Below are 8,635 nucleotides of genomic sequence, written 5' to 3'. Positions count from 1 at the left end.
GATTATCAACCAGACAGAACAATGCTGCCCTATAAATCAAAAAGGCAAGTGCCTGCATTGTTGCTGAAAATGAGCCACTATGATTTTAATGACTTTTTAAATGACTTTAAAATAAAAGGTTAAATAAAACAATTGATCTGCACAAAACATGGTAATATAAAGAATATAAAAAAACTGCCACATGTCAATAATCTGCCAAAATTACAGTCTTTTGCTCTCTTTTCGAACCTCAAGACGCACTGGGCGAAACGCGTTGTTCGCTCCAAAAAATAAAGAGAAAAAAAGAACAGTATCCAGTGTGCTGTGTTTAATGATCTTTCCATATTGTAAATATATTACTCAGGATTGAATTGATAACTTTCCCGAAAAATTACACTAAATTAACTGCTTACGTGCATGGTAGCAAAAAGTAATAAACTCAAAGAGAAAATTGATCAGTCTGCAATGTCTTTTTGTCTGACTTGCACAAGTCTGACCTTGGAACAGACTTGCTTTAGCAAAACAACAGCTACACTGCAGAGATAAAACAAGAGCAACAGAGAAGAGCAAGTGCCACAGAACTGAAAAAAAAACCATGGTTTTCTGGCCGCTAAATGAAATGAAAATTAGAATTAAACCGCCACCATGGACACACTTAAAGGCAATAACATATTCACGCAAAGTGTATAGGCTCCATTGACATCAGGTGGCATCAACCCGCAAAACCAGCAGTTGTCGAACTTCTTGACAGCAGCATAACCTTGGCCTGTTTTGAGAAATAACAGTATCCCTGTGTATCTCATGTTGGCTATCATCATGTCACAGCCGGCATGAAACCACAGCAAGACACAACACTCAACAGCAGTCCAAAGGACCGTCATTACAGCCACACATCAGCAGACCAACAGAATGGCAGAGTAGCAGGTTCAGTCTGTTCGTGGAATGTCCCACAGCCACGGTGTTTCACAGTGTAGTTCAAAATTCAAAGTTCAGGAAATGACTTGATTTTCATCATCAGAGATTTCAGCCAAGGTAGATGTGATGTGTTGGGTAGATGTTGTGCCTCTCGTCTAATTCTGTCATGACAGAAAGAACAAGCGCAGTATCAGAGAGACCAGATACTCATCTATCTGAGACAACATACATCTAGCTAAATGAAATGTTACTCAGGAATTACTTGTGTTCATTAACATAATAGGCTTATCATGTAGTGAATTTGCAAGCATCAATAATAGTAACACATGGCTGTTTAACCGCAGAGATACACCAGCGGCGATCTGAGCGAGTCGAGCGACGGAAGTAATTGACTTTGTATTGAGTCGAGAGACAAAAGCGATTCTGGAGACTAGAGCGATTTGCGCGACGAGCGCGACAATTTGAAGTTGAAATCTTTTCAACTTTCTATGACGCGGTTCGGCGACAAGCCGCGACAGCCAATGACTGTATAGAGGTCAGTGACCACAGCCAATGGGAATGCTTGAATGCTTTGCCTTCTGCCTGTACGGACATACTCTAGTCTCCTCAATCTCTCGTATCGCTTGCTGCTACACTCTGTCGCTTGAATCGCGTCACCGCTGGTGTTTCTCTGCGGTAACACTTGATTAGCTGGTTGTGATTAGGCCTAAACTCTAAAACAAAAGTAATCACTCTTTGAAAACTCTTTGAGAAAACTCCTCTCTCTCCAAAGGAAAAATGTTTTGCTTTTAGGACAAGGTTGAGTGTTGTGGAAAGTGTATAGAGCCTATAAATACACACTTGAAGGAAAACCCTATCTTTTCACCCCCACTACTCCTCCGCAAAACAAGAAATCGGTTTATGAGCTCAAAGGACCATTATCAACCATTTTACTGTGACGCGCATGTATGTATTTTACTTTTTCATGTAATTTAATTGTGGAATTGGGAACCCACTGAATCTCCCACGGCATTCCCCATTAGGCTGAAAGGCCAGCCTCTGGGCTGAGTCACTAGGACACATATTGTCTAGGCAGGAGTGCAGCTTGCAGGGGCTTGTCCTCCCCCCTTTTACCGTTTCCAAACCCCACTCACGGCCACGAACGTGTTTATTCGGAATAAAAAGAGGAATAAACCAGCCACTTTATTCGGAATTGAGTTTAATTCCGAATAAACTTAATTCCAGTTTAAAAACATCATGTAAACACTTACCCAACTGGAATTAAGTTTTGTTCAGAATTAAAGTGAGTTAATTCCAAATTATATTTCTTATGTAAATGAGTTGCAAGACTCAGATTGATTTTCAGATTTTAATCTTGAGATGGAATGTTCATAAACTCTGAAACCAGAACAGGTGTTGCCAGTTAAGGGCTCCATTTTTAACAGCCACCTGCAACCCTGCTATACAACACTAGACATACTTGATGTAAGGGTTAACGTTCGGCGAGAAGGTCGCTACCGTGGAATAGCAGCACGACAGAGAGAATCTTTAGACCCCGACGCGAAGCGGAGGGGTCTTGTTCTCTCTGAAGTGCTGCTATTCCACAAAGCGACCGACTCGCCGAAAGTTAACCCGCTTATTATATGGATATACTTAAATGATTCACACATGGTGGGGACATTTCTTTAGACCTATTTAATGTTAAGATTGTTGCTGCGCAAAACAAAACAGTGCCGTTGTGGAACACCGCTAGGCAACAGCTAGGTAGGACAACAGGTGTTGTCTATCACAGCAGCTGATTAGAGTGACAAAAGACCGGACCCCCTGCGGAGTGATATGAAACATTCGCTTTAGCCACTGACTTGTATACAAGCCAGTGGCTTTAGCAGTGAACGTATTGTTGCCATTGACAGCGGTAGCCAGGACAACGGGTGCTGTCTATCACAGCAGCTGATTAGAGTCTTGTTGAAAAGTCGCTTTAGCAGTGAAAAGTCTTGTTGCCATTGACAGCGGTCTGTTATAGACCAACCCGTCCGTTATCGAAAAATAACAGACGTCCGAACGTTGGGGAGCCCCGTTGAAATGAATGGAGCATTCGACAGATGACGTCACAACCATATAATAAATACTGGTAATGTCTTGCTGGGAAAGCAATTACAGCCAGCTGCTTGGCTTCCTATGCAGTCACCTTCAACTGCTAAAGGTATATTCCCAAAATGCGACGCTTCCAGTCCCCCATCATTCCTACCACTCCCGTCCATCTTCTTATGAACTTATATGTTAAATACAAAATATAAAAGAAATATATACAATCAGCGGAGGACATCAAGTATGTCATAGTCAGCGTTAAGCTCAATTTTGTTGTTTCTGCTAACATAAATAGCCATTTTAGCATTACCAAGGATGAAGTTGATCAATTCAGACTTTGTGCCATCAAGTTTACAGTATTTATAACCAAAGATGAACATTTCTTTAGAATACTGTTCCTTAAGATAGTTAAAACCAGTTTGTAGCAGACAAAACAGAACATACAATCTACGACAGTGGTAGAAAGTATGAAATACAGTTTCTCTCCTAATGAGAGAGAGAGAGAGAGAGAGAGAGAGAGAGAGAGAGAGAGAGAGAGAGAGAGAGAGAGAGAGAGAGAGAGAGAGGGGTGGCACGTTTCAGAAATGCTTATACTGAGTCCCCTGTCCTAAAGGGACCCACTATCCTTCACTCTGTATCGTTATCTCAAGACAACAGGCCAAACAGTGAGCTAATGACTTCTTCAAGCGTAATCAAATTAATCAGCACTTCTGATCTCACACTCTCCGCAGTGTACAGGTAATTATCTGCTTTTAATTAACTACTAAAGAAACCGCTATGCTGTTCGTGGAGCATTGAGCTTGGTCCAGGTGTTCATCCAAGCGGTAAATTAAAGAGTTAATCAGCAGCACTCCGCTGTCAGAGTGAAAAGATCACTGCGTTTAGGTCCTGTTTCCACGTAGCAGAATATTTTTTTAGCAGGGTATTTTTTTCTCCTGTTTAGGTGTAAACGCAACATGTGGATAAAAATAAATACTCCATTGTACCGAAATGCGTTTTAGCCTCCTAAATAGGATATTTTTAAAGTCTGCTTTTTTATATCTGGATTTTAAATATCTGCTATGTGGAAACGGAAGACCAAAACCCATGTAACCAGGAGAACCAGCTCCTAAGCTTCTACTTCCTACTGTGCATTTTGGATAGGCCTATAGATAATGTTCAACTTGGCCTGTACCAAACAAACAAAGACCAACAATTTCAAAGCATTATGTGCATATATTTGCCATTGTTATATGAGAGTAATAATGTTGAATACAGTTTACCTTAAGTAATATTAAGATAAAAATAACATGTAATAGCAAACATTTAACAGACAACTGAAACACTGGCTGAAGGAAAACCAAAAATGTAATCATAACACACAATAGTTAACACACATACATGCACACACAGCATATATACTGTAGGTCACCCTTATCATCTTGTTTTTTTCTTAATGCACAAGGCTTTTATATTATAGGGAGCATGTTTCAAGTTGGTTTATTATTGTCTTGTATACTGTATTGTACAATTGTACTTTTAGATGATTTATATGTTTTATTAGAGTAGGTAGCCTGATCAGGGACTGATGTTGCAAATTAGCTATCTAGGTATAAACCTTCCATGTATTCACATCTGCAAGTTGTGTCATGGCTCTACCATGTCATGTTTGTAACAATGTGCACTGCATTGTCCCTGCCAAATAAACTACAAATAAAAAAAAAATGCTGTCTATGGTGTCAGTTACATTACAGAACCATGAAGTGTGAAAATCTATGCTGTCTAGTTACCGCAGAGATACACCAGCGACGATCTGAGCGAGTCGAGCGACGGAAGTAATTGACTTTGTATTGAGTCGAGAGACAAAAGCGATTCTGGAGACTAGAGCGATTTGCGCGACGAGCGCGACAATTTGAAGTTGAAATCTTTTCAACTTTCTATGACGCGGTTCGGCGACAAGCCGCGACAGCCAATGACTGTATAGAGGTCAGTGACCACAGCCAATGGGAATGCTTGAATGCTTTGCCTTCTGCCTGTACGGACATACTCTTGTCTCCTCAATCGCTCGTATCGTCTGCCGCTGGTGTATCTCTGCGGTAAGGCAGCTGGAAGTTCCGTATGCCCCAACCACCCCACCGAGCACCGGCCCCCCAAAATATTTGTGCACGCCACTGAGGAGGGACATACTGTAGTGTAAAGGATAGAGGACTTATGGGATTGGATGGAAATGGAACAGAGTGGTTTTATTTAGGATGGAATGGCTATTTGTAATGCATTTAGACATACTAGAAAAACGTTTTAAATATCATTTGACATATAATTTGTGCCATAAAAGAAAGGATTTCAAAGTATGTGTTTTCTCACAGATCAAATGCTGACCTGTACATTGTAAATGTGCAGTCCTTCTGTTTAAACTCTTACCTTTCAGTGGGCAGGGCCTCTGTCTCACTGCGTCTGAGGGCATCTCTGATGACCGATGCTTCTGACTGTGACTACCAAAATAGGAGAACAATGTGAGGAACTTTCCTGCTGAACACAACTAAAATGGGGGTTGTTTGGTTTATTGCCAACCATGACTATTTCATGGAAAAACAGGTACAATTGGATATTAGTTTGTCATATAAAGTGCACTAAATACACTAAATAGCGAAGCCAAGCCATGTGGAGGTGCAATGCTGAAGTCCATTCCATCATGTTCCTTTACCTTTGGCCAGTTAATAATAACTTATGAACAATCCATAAGAATGTGCAGCTCACAATGTGCTTGAACAGTTTAATACAAGAACAAGTTTTAAATTACAATTTAAAGCTAGAGGAGGCCTATGTACAGTATATGTTTATAGTAATTTTACTTCCAAAATGTATTTTATTTTTTTGATTTTGGATTGCAATCTGGGAATGGGCAGCATATTTACAATGTCTAATCTTGCCACAATCCAATGCAGGTGTTCACACACATACAGTGGTGGTCCAAGACATCCACACAGGCGCGGTTCTGGCATAGAGGCGTTGCTAGGCAACCGCCTTAGGCCCCGCCTTAGCCCCCCAAATTTAGGGGCCCCCTCTGACTGGGAGCGGAAAATTTCACATAGTAATTGGGGCCCCTTTGGACAGTAATTCACAAATAAATGGTAATTTTCATAAATAATGAAGTTTGTATGTTTAAATTGGAAATAAGAGCAACACAATACATTACAAACAAATACAGATCCCGTGCACACCCCTCTCTTTCGTGTTAAAATGGAATATTCCATCCATGCATGCCATGTGCGCGAGACGAGTTCCAAAACATTCGCTACGTTCCCACACAACATGCCTGCGCATATCTGCACCGCTCAAATGCGCACAATGCGTAATTACGGCGCATTCGGAACGCACTGTGAGTGCGCATTGCTGCCCATATATGCGCAGCGGGTCCCTCCGCGAACGCGCTGAAGAGGGAAGCGACTCAAGCGAATTGACTGACATTTCTAGGTGGTGAACGGACATGCGAGTTTTGTGCTTTCCTGAATATGGATAACACTGTCTGTAAATGTTTTAAAACTCCAACATCGGTAACTTTGGATAACCCACGACATGACATGTTAGAAGCCTGGACTATCTCCGTGGATCGGACAGCGACAAGGAAACGGTGCCCTACTGTAGCACTAGCAGGTCAACTACTGTGGCTATCCCCACTGATGGATCTGTGAATGGCCGCGGCACTGATAACCCCAAGTTTTGTTGAATGAATACCTCGTGAGATATTTTGTTTCAAAAAGGCGTTACTTTTCCTCTAGATGTGAACTGGAATTGGCTCGAGTAAGTTATTCCATTGAAAAGGACACAGCCTTTAAGCGCTTGCAGACGGTGCATCGGTTACTGTATCATCAGACAACCTTCTCAATCTCTCTGAAATGATTTCAGAAACATGCTGTCGAAATTTTGAAAGGCTTAAACAAGCATGCAGCTTTCAAGGAACATTCTGTAACTTGATGCGATGTGGCGAGATTTAGAACATCGCAGAATTAGCTGACATGTCAGCCATAGCTCCAGTAGATATGCTGGAGTTTTTAATAATGAACTGCGTTACGTGGCGATATTGCTGGCTAGTTCTGGATGCTAACAGGAGGTGATGTGGAAGTTCAGCCTGGAGAAACGCCGACGTGATTGACAAAAGACAGCGCGCTCTACTCATAGTAAGTCACATTGATTGTGTGTGTGTGCGCGCGCGCTTGTGTGTGTGATGGCAATTGCTACTACTAGCCTATGCCTCAGTTGGTTGGTTTGGAATTCACCCGCCGTGGTGTTTTGTTTTGTAGCCAATTCAGTTTGAGATGCTTGCTGCTCGCCGTCCAATACCTCATGTGCACACGCAGTTGGTGGTGTGGCGGTGGTGGCATTTGGGCAAAATGATACACTGCAATCTTACTGTCTATTTTTATTTGTGTCGTTGAACTTTGATCTGTGTTTGGATTCCCTGATTGACGCTCCCAACGCAGGACGCTCCCCTGTCGGCTCGCTCCCACTAGCCAGACTATCGGCCCCACTGCCATATAACGGAGCTAGTTATCTTTTTGATGTTAGTTTTTTGTTTCTAACCCTAACCCTAACCCTAAACCTAACCTTAACCTAACCCTAAATTGCTTGTATGTGGCAGTGTATGATAATACGTGAAATATAATCGGGTGGGACATCACGTCCGGGAGTGATAGAAACACCTGGGACTACACGTCCGGGAGCGATCTCAGTTGGGAGTGTCCATCTACCACCGTGTGTTTGCCACTGCAATGGTCTGGGTAGAGAGAGAGAGAGAGAGAGAGAGAGAGAGAGAGAGAGAGAGAGAGAGAGAGAGAGAGAGAGAGAGAGAGAGAGAGAGAGAGAGAGAGAGAGAGAGAAAGCCTTTGATGCCCATGTGTAATTGATTGATGTGCATGTGAAGATTGCAATGTTGAATATGTCAACATTGAATGCTGTCTAAATGTCTAAAGCAAAACTTGGCCCAAGCACATTATGTTCAGGAGGTCTTCTGACTGTTGTAGAGAGCTTAGTTTTTGAAATGTGTATCTGTGATACAGAAGATGCTGTGAGCTAAGCATCTCTAAGCAAGCCTATTAGGCTATTATTATTATTTTTCAAGGGGGGGGTACACACTTGGGTGGGCCGGTGGGCCGATGGGCCGATGGGCCCCCTAGCTAACTTCGCCTTAGGCCCCCAAATTGCTAAGTCCGCCACTGCATCCACACACTTATTACAAATCCAGCAATGCTTTGCTTTGCCTGGGCAGTCATGGGTAAGCGGTTAGGGTGTCAGACTTGCAGCCCAGAAGTTGCTGGTTCGACGCCTGACCCGCCAGGTTGGTGGGGGGAGTAATTAACCAGTGCTCTCCCCCATCCTCCTCCATGACTGAGGTACCTGAGCATGGTACCGTCCTGCTGCATTGGGGGCTGCCCCCTTGCACGGGTGAGGCATGAATGCAATTTCGTTGTGTGCAGTGTGCAGTGAACACCTGTGTGCTGTGGAGTGCTGTGTCACAATGACAATGGGACTCGGAGTTTCCCAGTTGGGCTTTCACTTTCATTGAAGTCCCCTGTAGGTGGCAGCAGATGAACACATGATACCAACACATTCACAAACAAACAAAGAAAACAATAATAAATAGCCTAAATAAATGAGTAAATAAATAAATACATATTGGCATTTATTTCACAGTCCC

Source organism: Engraulis encrasicolus, chromosome 17 (assembly GCF_034702125.1).
Source record: "Engraulis encrasicolus isolate BLACKSEA-1 chromosome 17, IST_EnEncr_1.0, whole genome shotgun sequence".
NCBI classification, from domain to species: Eukaryota; Metazoa; Chordata; class Actinopteri; order Clupeiformes; family Engraulidae; genus Engraulis; species Engraulis encrasicolus.
Note: the sequence above shows the minus strand (reverse complement) of the source record.